Source organism: Euphorbia lathyris, chromosome 2 (genome assembly GCF_963576675.1).
Source record: "Euphorbia lathyris chromosome 2, ddEupLath1.1, whole genome shotgun sequence".
In the NCBI taxonomy this organism is placed as follows: domain Eukaryota; kingdom Viridiplantae; phylum Streptophyta; class Magnoliopsida; order Malpighiales; family Euphorbiaceae; genus Euphorbia; species Euphorbia lathyris.
In genome coordinates, this window is record NC_088911.1 from 102227886 (window position 1) to 102246152 (window position 18267).

Consider the following 18267-nt stretch of genomic DNA (forward strand, 5'->3'; position numbering starts at 1 on the left):
ATTCAAAGAAGGGTATATTTATCCGTCGTTAACAATTACGAGGGCATATTCGACTGTTTATTTAATATATGAACATATGTGATCAAACAGACAAATACAATGACATATATGTGTATTAACCCTAAAAAAATTTAAGTATTGTTGTATTTACCAATAGTGAGAGGAAAGAGAGTACTCAATAATAAATAATTAATAAAAAATAAAATAAGGATGAGTCTAGGAGTGGAGAGAGGCTCCTCAATAATGAAGAAGATGAGGATGAGGATGCTCTTAGTGATTTGAGAAGTCACTAAAAGGCTGTTGGAGTTTGTCTAACTTTCTCTCCTCAAATTTTAACTTAAGAGCCCAACTAAGAGGTTGTTAGGTATCATCTTAAATTTTTGTTCTTAATCTTTGCTTTGTAATAAAGATCGGGCGATGTTTTGGGAGGTTCATTAGGGGGTGCCAACCTAGTTGAGATGTCCAACAACCTCCTTTTCATCTAGCCTCCAACTTATAGTAAAAAAAATTATAATGTATATATAAAGGGACCCAATTTTATCATTTCGCCCCAGGCGTCTAAAAGGGTAGGAATGGCCCTGGCTATACTTATAGTGAAAAATAAACTTCCGAACAGAATAGATGATGAATATCTCAAAAATTGTTTAATGTTGTATATTGAGTTAAAGAGATCTCTTGTAGTCTTAGCATAAATGATTTTCGCGACTTGAAAGAATAACAATCTATATTTTCATACATTATGAATAATACAAAATACTTTGATCATTATATTATATGCGAAACCCTTTCTTACCACAAGCGTTAAATAATATGGCCATGATTTGTCATTAGGTGCGACTATCTCCGCTATAGAAAGAAAAAAAGAACAAAATTGATAAAAAAAAATTATTAAAATTTTGACCTTTTGTAACTTTATCATGCTTCAGCCCTGCATGTTGGCATGAATCACATGGTAGTGCAATAAGATGAATTTGGAAGATGACAAGCCGAACCAACGAATTCAAAATGACAAGACCTTCACAAGGACTTTCACAATAAGGAACATGAACAAGAACATGATCAGGCTTTGGTTGATCGGCTTTTTCTGCAGTGGCTGCTTCACCTCTTCTATTTTGATTAACTCTACATATGAGTCCATTTTCTTTCTCAATTTATTTATTAAACGTGTTGTGTCCACTCTTTCTCCAATTATCACCAAGTTATCTTTCTCTTCTAATGCCACCGACGCCACTCCTTCTGCCGCTGATGCTATGTGCAACACCTTTCTCCGACATTTCTCGCAGTTTGCCATGATTTTTATCGCTATCCTTTGCTGTATAATTCAATTAATTCATCACTCAAATAATCATATATCAACAATCAATTCATTTCTATATGTTCTAATAAATTAAACTCACTAGTGGAAAAAAGACCATTTGCATCGGCCATTTAGGCCATTTGTGTCGGTTTTTTAGCGATGCAAAAGCTCTCGGCCCTTGACCGACGCAAATGGTTGAAGCATTTGCATTGTCCCTCTAAAAGAGCTAATGCAAATAGGTTGACGCAAATAGTCATTTTTTCACTAGTAACTCATAATTTTAAATCTAATATTTGTTCAGGCCCTGCAATATCAAGCTTCATTAAGAAAATGTGTAATTTCAAATAGAATACTGAAAGTTGAACGATTAACGATGAAAATAAGACTTGAAATTGAATTACTACGCTTCTTGGTAATTGTTTAAAAATGACTAATGTACCTTCATTTTGTTATGTAAAAGTTACAGCAGCCAATTAAATTCTATGTTGTTGATTGGCTTATTAAGTTGTGAGGGGAAGCAAGCACAAGAATTGTGGAGTTTTGATGGTAAAAAAATTGTCGAAAAAAGAGATTGACAACTGCAAACTTAATTAATTGCATCTGATATAAAATTACAATATATATATATATATAGATTATTAAAAAAAATTAATACTTAGTTAATTAGGTCGATTTTTTTGTTATACAATTAGATGTTATTATGATCATTCAAAGTTTACTTATAGAAGTTGTTTCCACTTTATGTGAATTAAAATTAAAATTGCTATTATTTGAATCTGTTCAATTTCAGACACTATTGACCTTAATAACTCTAATTAATAAATATTAATTTTACAATTAAGATTTAATTCTCATTAATTCAAATTAATTCATGAACTTATCGTACGGTGCATCATAAATTGGGAGAATTTGCACTTATTCTAAATTTATGGGGAGATGCAACAAATCATAATAAATCCCGTCGTTAAAAGAACAAATCAAATAGAAATATTTATCATTCATTAAAAAGATGTGAAATAATGGAATGTAAAGTTTTAAATTGACCTTGTTTATGAGCTTTTTGTTGAGAGAAAATGAAGGTTAATGAGAATAAATATTTTACTTTCATTAACTCTATATCTTAACCTCCAAAAATAGGGATGGATGGAAGTAATGGAGACTTTTTAATATAAACTAGCTTTTTAACTATCATTTACATCCTATCAACTTCCAAACAAGGTTAAATTTTAACATTCATTTGCAACATTATGTTTCTCCTTCCATTAGCTCCTTCAACTCTCACCCCATTAAAAAAAAAGAGAGAAAGATAGACATGTACACAAAAGTATATACTTTAGAACAATATATATGTATGTCCACTCACAAAGCACAAAGAATAATTGATCAAATTTGTGGACGTGCTCGTTAAACCCGATAGAATATTTTATGAAATGAGCGGAGTAGCACTAGTACAGAAATAGCCTACGGACACGCCTTATTTGAAAAACCGTGGCTACAGGTAATTAGATTCGGTTATTTAAAAAACCGACTCAAATAAATATGTTATTGGGGTCGTTTTAAAAAAAAACCAACTTTAAATGTGATTTTTAAAATTGATTGGCTTTTTGGGCGGTCATTGGCTTCGGTTCTTATTGAACCGAAGCCAATGACCCAATTATCAGCCTCGGTTTACATTAAACCGAAGCTAATTAGTCAGTAATTGGCTTCGGTTTACCTTGAACCAACGCCAATTACTGGACTAATTTGGTGCTAATTTTTGGATTAATTGCGTCGGTTCAATTGAAAACCGACGCCAATTCCTTATAATTCCTTATTTAGAGTCGGTTAAGCACGACATATGGTGCTTCTCCTTCTCTTTCTCTCCTCCTTTGCTCAACCTAGCTAGCTTTCTCCTGTTTCGTTCGTGTTTGCGGCCTCAACCTAGCTTTCTCCTATTTCGTTGTTTCGTTCGTGTTTGCAGCCTCAACCTAGCTTTCTCCTGTTTCGTTCGTGTTTGCGGCAGAAGCATCAGAGAAGAGGTTAGTAAATGGGTTTGAATTGTTATTATATTCTGAGCTTCATTATTATATGAATTTCGTATTCTATCTTCTGGGTTTCTTTGTGATTTTGTTTTTTTGTGTCCTTTCTTATGGGTTTATATGAGTTTATTGGTGTTCGATCTTCTGGGTTCCTTTGTTGGTGTTCAGGGACATTTGTCCCCACTGAATTCTGGAATTTTTTTTGATCCTAGGTAGTAATTGTTAGAGTTTTGGAGGTTTGCCTCTTCTTCATGGCCGAGGGTAACCCTAAAATTGATACTGGTTTGTCCCAAATCTAAAGGTTGAAGAAGATGTTGTTTTTATTTATTATTTTCTTTTTCCTTATATAAAACGACAACTTTCGTTTAAGCCATTGTTTGGGAGGAGGTTAATGAGAGTAAATGGGAGTAATGGAAGGTTAAGTATTAAGTTAGCTTTGTTTGGGAGTTAATTTTTGAGAGTAAATGGAGGTTAATAGGGTTAAATGTTTACTCCCTCTAACCTCCAAACTCTAACTTCCAAATTGGGGGGTTAATGGGAGTAACGTAAACTTTTTTAAAATTTCTTATCTCTGCGAGTAAATTTAACCTTTCATCCCCTCCTTATTTAAACTTCCAAACAAGGTTAAATATTTAACCCCATTTATATCCTATAAACTCCCAAACAACTTTAATTTTTAATTTTCCATTCCATCACTTCCCTTTCCATTACCTCTTTTAACTCTCACCTCCGTTAACCTCCAAACTCCCAAATAAAGGCTAGGTGGTGGAGGACATTGTTTTGAAATCTCTGAAATTTTCGAACCCAGTCTCCTCAAATATTCTGAAGTTTAAAATCTGTTAAATCGGAAATCCTTAAAACAAGTCATCACTCTGTAGTCCTTCCGTCCGTCCGATGCCGGTCACCAGCCACCACTTGTTTGCTAGTCTCTCTCTCTCCACTCATTTATTTCTGTTCGTCCATATTTGTGCTATTATTTTTCTATTCTTGGTCTAATTGGTTAGGGTTCCTTTGGTTTGATTATTGTGGAGAACTCAATCTTTGTAATTAGATGATTAAATTTTAATATGATGGAAAAACCTCTTTTTTACCCTAGACCTGCTAATTATATTCATAATGATGAAACCCCTCTTTCTTGTCCTCTACCTGCTTATGTATCAGATGATTAAATTAAATTCATTTTGCTATTAATCATTTTCTATTTTTAGGTTGTTTGATACTTTTAAATGGATGGTAGTGAAGGATAGATGTAATTTATATAGCCTAAAGATATGATGAGCAATGATGAATTTAGATACACAATACCGTTTTTCATTGAAAGGTAATGCAAAAGAGATTCAAGAGGGATGAAGAGAACTGTTATTGTATGTTAGAGTAATTCAATTTCTATAGTGATATATTTTACATTTCCTAATATGTGTCTGGTTTTTTTCAATTACCTTCTTGTTATTTTTTATTTTGAAATACAAAAGAAACACACGAGTCTTAGTATAAACAGAAGTAGTAAAGAATATTAAAAAGAGATGCCAAAGGGAAATTAATGGCAAAGATAATTTAATTCTGAAGGGAATGATAAATTTAGTAGATAAGAGAATTTATAGTATAGATATGGGCATAATGCTTAGAATTTCTAATATTCATTTTTTTTTTTCGTAAATCTATTACTGTACGTATATAGTCTGCCCCACTAATCCAAAATCTTGGATCCGTCCCTGTTGGTGTTGGTTCTTCTGGACTTTGTTGGTTTTCGGTCTTCTGGTTCTGTCCGTGTTCATGTTCGTTCTTCTTTCTATAAGACCGATTGAAGACTTTCATGTGCGTGTTAGGCGAATTTATAATTGCATACTTCTCTCTTTTATTACTTTCTTTAATTTCTTGTTTCAATCGGTGTCTGAGCTTCTTGACTACTCTTCAATCTTCTTTCTAAACTAGGCGAATTTACAATCCTCGTTATCTCGATGCCATTCAATATATCTGCACTTTTCCAAAATTTTACCTTGTGTTGCTTCGACGACTACTTGAAGTCTCTTCGCCCACCCGAATTCATTTCTATTCGAACCTGTATTAATGGAAAAACTGTAAAACTATACTATATACTACCTAGTTTCATCAATTATATGGTTAAAATTTGAATGGGAACTGACCTGACATAAGATTTTCAATATCTCCATTATTAGCTATGTATTCATAGATTAAACCCATGTTAGTACCTTCTTCAAAGAACCCAACAAGGCTTGTCAAGTTCCTATGATGAACTCTTAGAAAAAGACTCACCTATACATGTATATATTATCAGAAAATTACATTAACTCTTCTGAACAATCAATATGAATAATTATATGAATTAGTTATGGTAAACTACCTCTGCTGAAATTGCTTATAACCTTGTGCTGATGATGGAGATAGCATCTTCACAGCTACTTCAGTATCATCTAAGTATCCATGGTAAACCGTCCCGAATCCGCCCTTTCTGAGAACCCTCTTGAAGTTGTTAGTCATACTCACAACTTCTGAATATGTAGAGTGTCGTCCTTTTGATTCTAATGACTCGTATTCGTTATTAGATTTCGGGTCTTCTTCTTCTGTGCCTGTTGATAGCATTTGCAACTGTAAAACTATACTATATACTACCTAGTTTCATCAATTAGTAAAACACTAGAGGTAAAATTTAATTAATTTTATGTACATTGGTGGTTATGTTGAATAAGGAAAATTTTAAAATTAATTAAATTTTACCACTAGTGTTTTAGCTCTCAACAAACCATTTGAATCAAAAGTCTGCACCATAAGTAGCTTTTCTGGCTATGTGTTGAAATTTCGTTTTAAGAATGAGAATAAACATGTCTAAATACATCACCAATCAGCGGATGGAGCTGGTAGATACATAACAAAAAAAAAAAGCAATTTACATTGCTTACTATCAATAAGTGAATGAACATAAACATGTCTTTCTTGACTTTAACATGAGTCTTCATATCCTGCCAAAACTCTCCAGCAAAAGATTGAGATTCTGATCCAGGTTCACTCTGGGTAGCAGGCGAATCACTTGTTGATGCTCCTAATCCCTCAGCACTTTGAAGCATATCCATAGGAACAGGGTAGCTATTATGAAGCATCCATCTAATTGGAAGCTGTTTGTAGTTCACCCCTGTGCTTGGTTTTACTATTCCTTCTAAAATGTCCTGAAGTAATCCGGTGGATTCGACCGCTCTGGTACAGTTATCCCTAGGCCTGCAAAATACTCCTCCACTTTCTTTGCTGATCCATGATATACAGTTACACCCCCCTTGGCTAGAAGTATCAAATAATCAAACATCTTGAACAATGTGTAGCTGAAACAGATATTATGAATTAGTATTCATTTTTTCGTTTTCATGTAGATTATGTACATTTAGTACAAAGCCATTATGAACAATCATTACCTAGGCTGGTGTACAACCATACAAATGTTAACTCCTTCTAGAGCTTCACGTCGAAAAGCCCGAAGTAGTAAAAGGGATGATGAGCTGTCCAAACCAGACGTAGGTTCGTCTAATATAAGAAGTGAAGGTTCCATAACCATTTCAAGCCCAACGTTTACTCGTTTCCTTTGACCTCCAGAAATTCCTCTCTTTTCCACTGTCCCTACTAAAGAGTCCCTTATTGCTTGCAATCCTAAGGATTCTATCACTCTTTCAACAACTAGAACCTTTTCGGCTTTTGGCAGATCAGCAGAGAGTCTACAATAATGAAAATCCGGTTAGTAAAAATTGGAAGTTGCTAATATCTATCTTTTACTGCATCATAGAATTTAGTATTGCATACCTGCATCTTGAACTGAACCAGAGATTCTCCTCCACGGACAAGTTTCCGTGCACAATATCATCTTGAGGCACAAAACCAATAATCTTTTTATATGCTTGGATTGGTTCTGGCTTACCATTAACAAGAACCAGACCTGTAACGTGGCAACCTGGTGATTTACCTGTCAAAGCAGAAAGGAAGGTCGTTTTTCCAGCCCCAGAAGGACCTATAACATCAGAAACTTGCCCAGGCGATAATTTCCTAGTCACGCATCTTAGAAGATGTTTGTTTTTATGTTTCAAAGTAAGAGTTAGGTCTTTAAAGGCAATCTCCATTGTAGGTCTCTTCAAGATTTCAATATCACTAGCCACTGAAATTACCCCTGAGAAAGTCAAGTTCTTATTCCGCTCTTGCAAAGCTTTTTCCTTCTCGATCTGTCCGTATGCATATCTGAACATTTGGCTCTGAGTGTGCAAATCCTTGCCCCTTGGTGCATGTTTTTTTTATATTTTTATCTCCAATTTCTAGATTGAAGCCTTCATGACTATCTGGATTATTCTCAATTTCATGCATCATTTCTGTGAGGTTATTAGATTTTTCCTTCTTTCCTTTTGTTTTAGATGAAGTCCCTATTGGTACAGAGGGGCCTCCTCCTCCTACCTTAAGTTGACCACTTGTTTTAGCATCTCTCTTAGATACCGTTGGAGAAAATGTTCTTGACAATTGACTTTGGAAGATACCGTTGGAGAAAATGTTCTTGACAATTGACTTTGGAGTCCAACTGCATGCTTCTTAGCAATGTCTTTTGCAGATTTCCATTTCTCACAAGCTTGTGTTGTTTCTCTCACACTTTGCACTGCCTTCTCCCTAGTTCTTCATATAGTCGGCTTCTCCCTCTCACTCACCAATCGGTGATTGAAAGATACTTATATATAAAAATATGGAAAATCAAATTAGTGGCACTAATTAATTAATAAAGTTGTCATGGGTTTTATTATATGATCACTCAGCTTTTGTGGGCTTGAATTTTATATGATATTTCTTGTCTTATTTTGATTTTTGTTGGTACAACTCAACCTTTATGAACTATGGTAATAAATTGACTTTTATTTCGTTATCTTTTATGGTCAGCATCCATTGGAACTGATAATTTTTTATAATGGTTCATATCATTTACTGCAGACTAGGAAAAATATGTTGTTGCCAAATTGCCTTGGTCTTAGTTCTTGGAAGGTTATAGTTAATAATTGTTTGCCTATATGTAGAATTTGGGTGTGCTTTCTTATCGGTGCTGAAAGAGACTCCTCCATATACATTGCTCTGTGTCTATTAGTTCTCTTAAGTTTACTTAGTCGGATGTTTATTCTTTCAATTCTGTTGAGGAACATAATGATTTAGTTGGCATGAATGTTAGGGGTTTGTTGATTGTTCTAGGTGATTTCAGTGATGTCCTTAAGAGTAATGATAAATTTGGTGGGTTTCCTATAGATGGTTCTTTGCTTATTTATTCATCAGTTTGCATATTTATTAATGGTTAAAAACCGAAATAAAAGGTTAACCTACCAATTTTTGTATAGTCTTTGTTGTTTTCTTCCGTCTATCAATTAGCATTTGGAATGCTGATTATACTTCAATTTTTGTTTTGGGTCAGGTTATGGAGAAAACTGAAAAGCGTGTTAGGATCAAGAGAAGGTATTCACTATTCAGATTCCAAAATTAAGCATGGAAGTCTAGTCTGTTAAAAATAAACTAAACTTAATTTTGATTTAAAAAAAAAAGAAAAAAAAGAGAAAAAAAAAGAAGCAAAATAATAAATGAAATCATGTGTGTGTGATGGGAAGTCAAAAAATTGGATAAAGAAATAATTAATCTATTGGGTTCATGTTTTCACAAGTATGGAAAATAAAAAAATCAATGTATGGGTGATGGAGTCTATGGTCAAAATAATGTATGTTTGGTGTATTGTCTTTTCAAGTAAGAATTGGTCCGAAAAATAGCCTATAAATAAGTAAGGCTTTGTAAGTTGTATTAGGTGTGAGAGGAATTGTATTAAGAGAGAAGAAATGATTAATTATTTTGCATCTTTAATCAATTAAAGTGTTTATAGTGTGTATTTACATTATCAAATATTTTGTTCCTCCAACAAAGTGGTATCAGAGCCACGTTACGAGAGTCGGTCTTCCGCAAAACAAACCCTACAAAAATGTCAGACGGTCTCAAACTTCCTTATCAATACCCTCAGCTCACCAAAACCAATTATTCAAGTTGGTGTATTCGAATGAAGGCGTTACTCGGATGTCAAGATGTCTGGGATATAGTCGAAAAAGGCTACGTAGTCCCAAGTAACGAGGCAGCGTTGACACAGGCAGAAAAAGATACTCTGCAGAAAAATCGCAAAAGCGATCAAAAGACGCTTACTCTCATCCATCAAGGTTTGGATGAATTAATGTTCGAGAAAGTAGCCGAAGCTACGACCGCCAAACAAGCGTGGGAAATCCTACGAGTTTCTCTTCAAGGGGAGGAGAAAGTTAAAAAAGTTCGTTTGCAGATGCTGAGAGGAGAATTTGAGATGATGAGGATGAAAGTGACGGAAGCCATTAGTGATTACTCATCCCGAGTAAAATCTGTCGTAAATCAGATGAGGCAGTATGGAGAAAAAATTGAAGAGTCCAGAATTGTTGAAAAAATTCTGCGATCACTACTACCAAAATTTGATTACGTAGTGGTGGCTATGGAGGAGTCCAGGGACATCAGCGAAATGTCCGTTGATGAAGTTGTAGGGTCACTACAAGCACGAGAGGAGCGGTTTGAGAAACGAATAGAAGATTCCGCAGAACAAGTCTTAGCAACAAAGGCTGTGTTTAAAAATGGCGAAAGTAGTCAGTCCGGTAGAGGACGCGGAAGAGGTCGATGAGGAAATGGTAGAGGATGAGGACGTGGCAGAAATCAAGGCAGAAATGAAAACGGCAACAACAACAATGACAGAAGCACTCAATTCACCAGAGGCAAAGGAAGAGGCCGAGGACGCGGTCAAGGAAGAGGAAACTGGAGGCCGAATGAAGGACGCGACAAGTCCAACATTCAATGTTATAATTGCTCTAAGTACGGTCACTACGCGGTGGAATGTTGGAGTCCGCCTAAAGAGATAGAGGAGACTGCCAATAATATTCAAGATGAGGAAGTAACTCACACAGTGTTACTTACCTACGAAGGTGAAGAAAATCGCGAAAATAATTTATGGTATCTTGACAATGCGGCAAGTAACCATATGTGTGGTGACAAGAAGATGTTCGTGGAGCTCTATGAATCCGTTCATGGTAATGTTGTATTTGGAGATTCCTCTAAGGTTCCTATTACATGGAAAGGAACCATTCTTATTCGACTCAAAAATGGCGCTCACCAGTTTATTGAAAATGTTTATTATGTTCCCAACATGAAAAGCAATATTTTGAGTTTGGGACAATTACTGGAGAAAAATTATGAAGTTCACATGGTGGACCGGAAACTACTCCTGTTGAATGAGAAAAAGTAGCTGATTGCACGAGTACCTATGGCGAAAAACAGAATGTTCACAATTAACATTCAGACGGACGTGGCCAAATGTTTGAAAGCTTGTGTGCAAAGTCCCCCCTGGCTTTGGCATTTACGGTACAAACATCTCAATTTTGGAGGACTGAAGCAGTTGGGACAGAAGCAGATGGTAAACGGATTGCCTCATATTGACCAGCCTCATCAACTGTGTCAAGGATGTCTTGTTGGAAAATAATTCAGAACCAGTTTTCCAAAGGAGTCCATGTCAAGAGCAAAGGCGCCACTTGAGCTAGTTCACACAGACGTGTGTGGACCGATCACTCCATAGTCCCTGGGAAAAAATAAATATTTTCTACTTTTCATTGATGATTATAGTAGAAAAACTTGGGTGTATTTTTTGAAGGAAAAAACAGAAGTATTTGAGACATTTAAAAAATTCAAAGTCCAAGTGGAGAAAGAAAGTGGTCATTTTATTAAGCCACTCAGATCAGACAGAGGCGGTGAATACATGTCCATCTCTTTCAAGCAATTTTGTGAAAAGCATGGAATCCGTCATTTCCTTTCAGTCCCCATATCACCTCAGCAAAATAGTGTAGTAGAAAGAAAGAACAGAACGGTGCTCAACATGGTGAGGAGCATGTTAAAAAGCAAAAATTTACCGAAGGAGTTATGGGCCGAAGCAGTAGATTGTGCTGTGTACCTGTTGAACAGATCGCCAACTGTTAGTGTTTGGGATCAAAATCCACAAGAAGCATGGAGTGGAATAAAACCCAGTATTTCTCATTTGCGTGTTTTTGGCAGTGTTGCTCATGTCCATGTACCGGATGAAGAACGCAAGAAGCTAGATGATAAAAGCAAGAAATATTTGTTTGTTGGCTATTCAGAACATTCCAAAGGGTACAAAATGTTCGATCCGCAGACTCAGAAAATTGTAATCAGTAGAGATGTCACCATTGATGAAGAAGCAGTTTGGGACTGGACCGGTGAAAAAGAAAACAACTACAGTTTTTATCCTTTCATGGATGAAGACAATGATCAGGAAGAACCAGCCACAGTCGCAGCCACAATACCAGCAACCAGTTCGACAGCAGCAAGCTCATCCAGTTCGAGTTCGTCCTCGAGTGGTGGAGATAGTTCAGATGAACATCTGCCCGGAAAGCCAAAAAAATTCATACTTATTAAAGATCTCTATGATGTAACAAGAAATCTCGATGATGAATTAACTCTTTATTGTCATTTTGTTAATGATGAACCAACAGATCCAGAAGAAGCAATGAAAGATGAAAAATGGAGAAAAGCCATGGAAGAGGAGATTCATTCGATCGAGAAAAATAAAACATGGGAGTTGACGTCACTTCCGTCCGGTCAAAAACCCATTGGAGTAAAATGGGTGTTCAAAGCAAAGAAAGATGCAAACGGTGAAATTGTCCGACACAAAGCAAGATTGGTGGCGAAAGGGTTCAGTCAACGACCTGGTATTGACTACAACGAAGTTTTTGCTCCTGTTGCCAGAATGGAGAGTATCAGACTGGTGATTTCTGTAGCTGCTCAACACGGGTGGAGAATCCATCAAATGGACGTGAAATCCGCATTTCTCAACGGATATCTGGAAGAGGAAATTTATATCCAGCAACCACCTGGGTATGTTGTGAAAGGTCAAGAAAATAAAGTGCTAAAATTAAAAAAGGCACTTTATGGTCTTAAGCAAGCACCACGAGCCTGGAACAGTCGCATTGATAAATATTTTCAAGAAAATGGTTTTGTCAAATGCCCACATGAATATGCCCTGTATGCAAAGGTGAAAAATGGAGATATGTTACTTGTTTGTTTGTATGTGGATGATCTCATTTTTACAGGGAACAATCCTAAGATGTTTGAAGAGTTCAAGAAGACAATGGCTCGTGAGTTCGAGATGACTGACATTGGTCTAATGTCATATTATCTTGGCATTGAAGTGAAGCAGAATGACGATGGAATTTTTATTTCTCAAAGTGGTTTTGCAAAGGAGATCTTAAAGAAGTTCAAGATGGAAAATTGTAATTCCGTCAGCACGCCAGTCGAATGTGGAATCAAATTGACAAAAGATGAAGGTGGAGACAGAGTCAACCCGACATTATTCCGAAGCTTGGTCGGAAGTCTCAGATACTTGACATGTACAAGACCGGATATTCTCTATGCAGTCGGCTTAGTAAGTCGATACATGGAAGCCCCAATGGTGTCACATTGGAATGCAGCAAAAAGAATTCTCCGTTACGTGAAAGGTACAACTAATTTGGGATTACTTTATTCAAAAACTGACGATTTCAAATTAGTTGGATACTGTGATAGTGATTGGGCCGGTGACAAGGATGACCGAAAAAGTACACCTGGTTTTGTATTTTTTCTGGGTGATACTGCATTTACGTGGAGTTCGAAGAAGCAGGCGATTGTGACATTGTCAACCTACGAAGCTGAATATGTTGCTGCAACCTCATGTGTCTGTCATGCAATTTGGCTCCGGAAATTGATAAAAGAATTTCAGATGAGTCAAAAAGATCCAACGGAGATTTTTATCGATAACAAGTCTGCACTGGCATTAGCGAAAAATCCTGTGTTTCACGATCGAAGTAAACACATTGATACGAGGTATCATTTTATTCGTGAGTGTATTGAGCAAAAGGAAGTGACACTGAAGTACGTGAAGACACAAGATCAGATTGCAGATATTTTCACGAAGCCACTGAAGTATGATGTGTTCAGTCAATTGAGAGATCAATTGGGAGTCACGAAAAATTAAGTTTAAGGGGGCATGTTAAAAATAAACTAAACTTAATTTTGATTTAAAAAAAAAGAAAAAAAAAAGAGAAAAAAAAAACAAAAGAAGCAAAATAATAAATGCAATCATGTGTGTGTGATGGGAAGTCAAAAAATTGGACAAAGAAATAATTAATCTATTGGGTTCATGTTTTCACAAGTATGGAAAATAAAAAAATCAATGTATGGGTGATGGAGTCTATGGTCAAAATAATGTATGTTTGGTGTATTGTCTTTTCAAGTAAGAATTGGTCCGAAAAATAGCCTATAACTAAGTAAGGCTTTGTAAGTTGTATTAGGTGTGAGAGGAATTATATTAAGAGAGAAGAAATGATTAATTATTTTACATCTTTAATCAATTAAAGTGTTTATAGTGTGTATTTACATTATCAAATATTTTGTTCCTCCAACATAGTCTACTAATGTTGGATACTAATTAAGGTGTGATTAATGGACAGGAAAATACTGCTCATGCAGGGAAATGTATATGAAGTTGAGTTAGATTGGTGATTTATCAAAAGAAACAAAGAAATATAGCCATTTTGACATTAGCATGTCTAGAGTAGTATGATAGAGAACTAGTATATCTCAGTTTTTTTTTTTTTTTGTGTTTACAGTAATATACATCCGGTTAAATACTTGAAAATAATGTGAATATTGAATCAAATTTATATATATAGCATATTATTAATTACCTATATTTGTGTACATTTTTATTAATTTTGCATTTAATTTCAGTAATACATCATGATCAATTTTTATTACGGTAAATGACTGAGCATAAATCTTGTTTACCGTTAATTACAGTAATACAAAAAAATAAAGCAGGTCTAATTTGGACCTGCTGATGTAAAATTGATAAAAACAAAACATTAGCCACGGTTGCAAAACAACCAACTCTAATATAATTAAAATTAGTCACGGTTCTTTTCAAAAAAAAAAAAAAAAAAATTAGTCACGGTTACAAAACAACCGACTCTAATGATTAGAGCATTGGAGTCGGTTATTTCCACAACCGATTCCAATGCTTTTATCATTAGCCACGGTTTTTCTACAACCGACTCTAATGATCAGGATATTGGAGTCGGTTGTTACGAGAGGCCGTGGCTAAAGACCCCCTTTAACCACGGTTTTTTATAACAACCATAGCCAAAACATAAGACATTAGAGTCGGTTCTATGTAAAAACCGACTCTAATGCCCCTTTGGTCACGGTCGAACAACCATGGCTAAAGATGCCAAGCATTTGCCACGCCTCCTTTGGCCACGGCCGCAAAACCGTGGCTAATGTGGGTAAACGACCGTGGCCATAGGCCATTTCTATACTAGTGTAGCAGAAATATAAGAGGAAAATCTATTTCAATACCAGCATCCAATGCATATACGAACTCAGTTCTTTATTTCAAAATAAAAATATAGAACCAAAGAAAAAAAAAGACCTTTTGCATACTAAAAAGAGCGCAAGTTTTTTTAGACAAACAATATGCATTTTTTCCTTTAATACTTCATTACTGAAAATTAATTTCGGATTAATGCCCAAAATGTTTCCACTCTCCTCCTTATATGTTTATATCTTGATATTCTCTCTTATTTTCGAAATAGATAAAAAAAATGAGACACATATAATTCTTTACCAATTTTCTTTTTCGTCCCTACATTTCGCTTTCTATTCATATATCCGTTCTACTTCTTGCTTTCGATGATAATTATGTACATATGGTTAGAGTTTGAATTACGCATCGTTGTATCCTCATAGACAATCACCAATTGCAGAAAAATCTATCTTCAGAACACTGTTTTGATGATGCCTCAGATTTTTCTTCATTTCTATTTATCTAAAGGTTTAAGGTTTTTTTGTAATTTTTTAACATTACTATAAATTAAGATTCTTCTTCGTCTTCTTCTTCTTATTATTATTTTTGGATTATAACAGAACTTGTAAGGCAACTCACTTACTTATTTAGAGCATCTCCAATATGGTGATATGACTCTCTAAATTGTCAAATTTCATTAGCCATTTAAAGATAAGCATTCCAACAAGGTAACATGACTCTCTAAAATATATAACTAGTCATTCTTATTAGTCAAATTTGGCTAGTCCCTTTGGCTAGCTATTTATATTTTTTATTCATTCTTTTTCTTTTCTACTTTTCTTTTTTTTTCTTTAATTTTATTCACTTTTAATAAGAAAATAATTAAATAGAGAGTCAAATAGCTAGCATGGTTGAAGTAAAATATAAATTTGACTAGTTAAATTTTAGTTAACTAATATTTTATATTATTTAAAGAGTTAAATAGCTAGTTAGTATTGGAGATGCTCTTATGTCGACTTTTTTATATATATAATTATGTATCATTAGATTATTTCAAGTTCATTTATGGACGTTATTTCCACTTTTTACATATGCGAAGTAAATAGGTTCGCGTAGAAATTTTTTACTTAGATTCTTTTCTTGAATTGATATTTCTTGACCATGCTTATTAATAGAATTACGATCCAAGAAAATAAGACAAGTTAGTTTATGAATGTAGTTTGGAAATTATTATAGATCCTACCATGACCAAGCTTCTATTATAACTATTATTAGTTCTCCACTTTAGGTTTTAAGAATAAAGTGTTATAAGAAACTCTTTTGAGATTTCTACATTGTGTTTTCAACATTTTCATATGCATTGTTCACTAATATTGAATGCATTTGAATCATATATTTGTGTAATACCTTCGGGTGAAGTCTTGCTATGTTCTCTTCGTTTAGTATGTTGTAACATAAATTCGTAAGTTGTAGCTTTGTATATTATGCCTTCATTATATCTTCTCACCTATTTGAGTTTAGATTAATACTTCAAAACATGGATTTACAACAGTTATATTTTTCTATATGTGTTGCATTATTTGAATATATAAAGTATTTCAAATTCATTACTTATTAAAAAATGATTTTAGGTATAAAGCGCTTGAATTCAAGAATAAATCATTATTAGACAATATCAATGAAGTAAAAAAAGGTGCTATTGGAGAGCGTGACTAATATTGTATACAGTGAAAAATGAAAAACATATTGACTGAATATCTTGATGGGTTATTACAAGATGGAAATAAGACAGCTCGTCAACTTAAGTTGATTTAATTGGATATATTGGGTTATTGTAGCCTAATGAATAATTGAACTCGAATATTTTGGTATTACTGAAATTTCTGTTATGAAAAATTATTATCAACAAGACGAATAATACTTATGATATGAATTCTATTTTTCATATGTAACTGAAGTTTATTACTGCAAAAACTGAATATGTATATCAAATATATATTAAACTAATAAAGTATCTTTAGGGGGACATTAGAAAATTATTGATTGTAATAGTTTTTAGCATAATAGACGGGTGTTGATTCGATTTCAACTTAATTTTATAATTCTTTTATATGGTAAAAATAACATTGAAGTTCACTTTGTAACTTAATTTAATTTTTGGCTTTTCAATATTTTCTAATATATTTTTTAATTAATTTATTCATAATTTTCTTTTACTTTTAAATTCCAAATATAAAAATATAAAAACATGCCGTACTATTAAAAATATACAAAATAGAAGAATCCATATATTAAAATTACGAAAAATGCATACTTTTTTAAAAATAAATCATTGACTTTTAATTAATATTTTAATCATTTTTTATTTTCAAATTAATTTAATTTGTTTTGAATTACTAGTAAAGAGTATATTTTAATTTAATATACATAATATAAAAAAATTCTAAAGTAGAAACTTTTAATTTTTTTATCTAAATAATATAAAAAAATTCATATCTCGTGTATCGCACATATTTTCTGACTAGTGTAATATATCATCCACCACATATCATGTTCTCTTTTGGACCTGCCGTTAAGGCTTGGATCCAATAACCTAAACAAGATCTTAAAGGAGCTATATATGCTAGTGGATATTCAATTTTGTGTTACACGTCTTAGAATCCCATTTAAGAAAGGATTCCTATATAGCACCATTCTTATTTTTAGCTTATTTTGATGGGGATGTTAGTTCCAAAAGAGAGAACATAACAACTATGCTCCTACAGGGAATATGATTATGAGGGGAGTATATAGAGAGGGTTAAAGAAGACCTAATGTACGTTATATAAACTCTTGCAACCTATTTGATTTATTTCTTTTAGAGAGGATACTGACTTAGGCAATTGGAAAGTCCTTCCTCAAACAACGGCACCTCCCTTTTGCAGGAAGAAATCAAACATGAAGGAAGACGACCATATCCAGTCTCTAGGAATTTACACAATTTATCATTATTGATGGACTGAGCGTAGCGCTGAGAAATGATTACGACTTCATGAGCTCTTGAAACAACAATGGCAAGTGGCACATCCAGCACGAAAACACCAGTAGTTCCACCTACGGATTCCATCAATTAGTTCATGTAGAGGTTTGCTTCCACCTCGAATCAAGACAATGAGAGCACTTAGGTCCTATAGAGGTTTGATAAATTTGTTTTAAAGCCCTTAGATAGTCATTGTGTTTTAAAAGTTACTTATTTGATAAATGTTTGTAGGGGTGGCAATGGGCGGAAAAAAAAACAAAAAATCATGGGGATCCGAACCGACATGGTCGGGGAAAAATAAATTTTGGGTGCGGGGCTGGGGGCGGGGGAAATTTTAGCCCCGAACATTAAAATTGGGCGGGGGTGGGTATTACTATCCCCGAACCGCGGGGATCCGCAAACCGCCACCGAAAAACCGACCGTAAAATCTCTAAAAAATTCCCGCAAAACCCCAAACAATAAAATATTATATTATATATATATTTATATATCTAAGATAATTAGTATTTAAATG

General features: G+C 34.2%; 1 long non-coding RNA gene and 1 pseudogene across 1 annotated transcript; one reads left to right on the forward strand and one right to left on the reverse strand.

The window, feature by feature from the left end:
* Positions 1–3134: 3134 nt before the first annotated feature.
* Positions 3135–14066, forward strand: LOC136220846 (uncharacterized). Its single transcript, XR_010684747.1, has 3 exons — positions 3135–3315; positions 8750–8790; positions 13881–14066. It is a non-coding gene; the product is annotated as an uncharacterized lncRNA (long non-coding RNA).
* LOC136220229 (ABC transporter G family member 28-like) lies at positions 5244–8414 on the reverse strand (annotated as a pseudogene).
* Positions 14067–18267: the final 4201 nt, after the last annotated feature.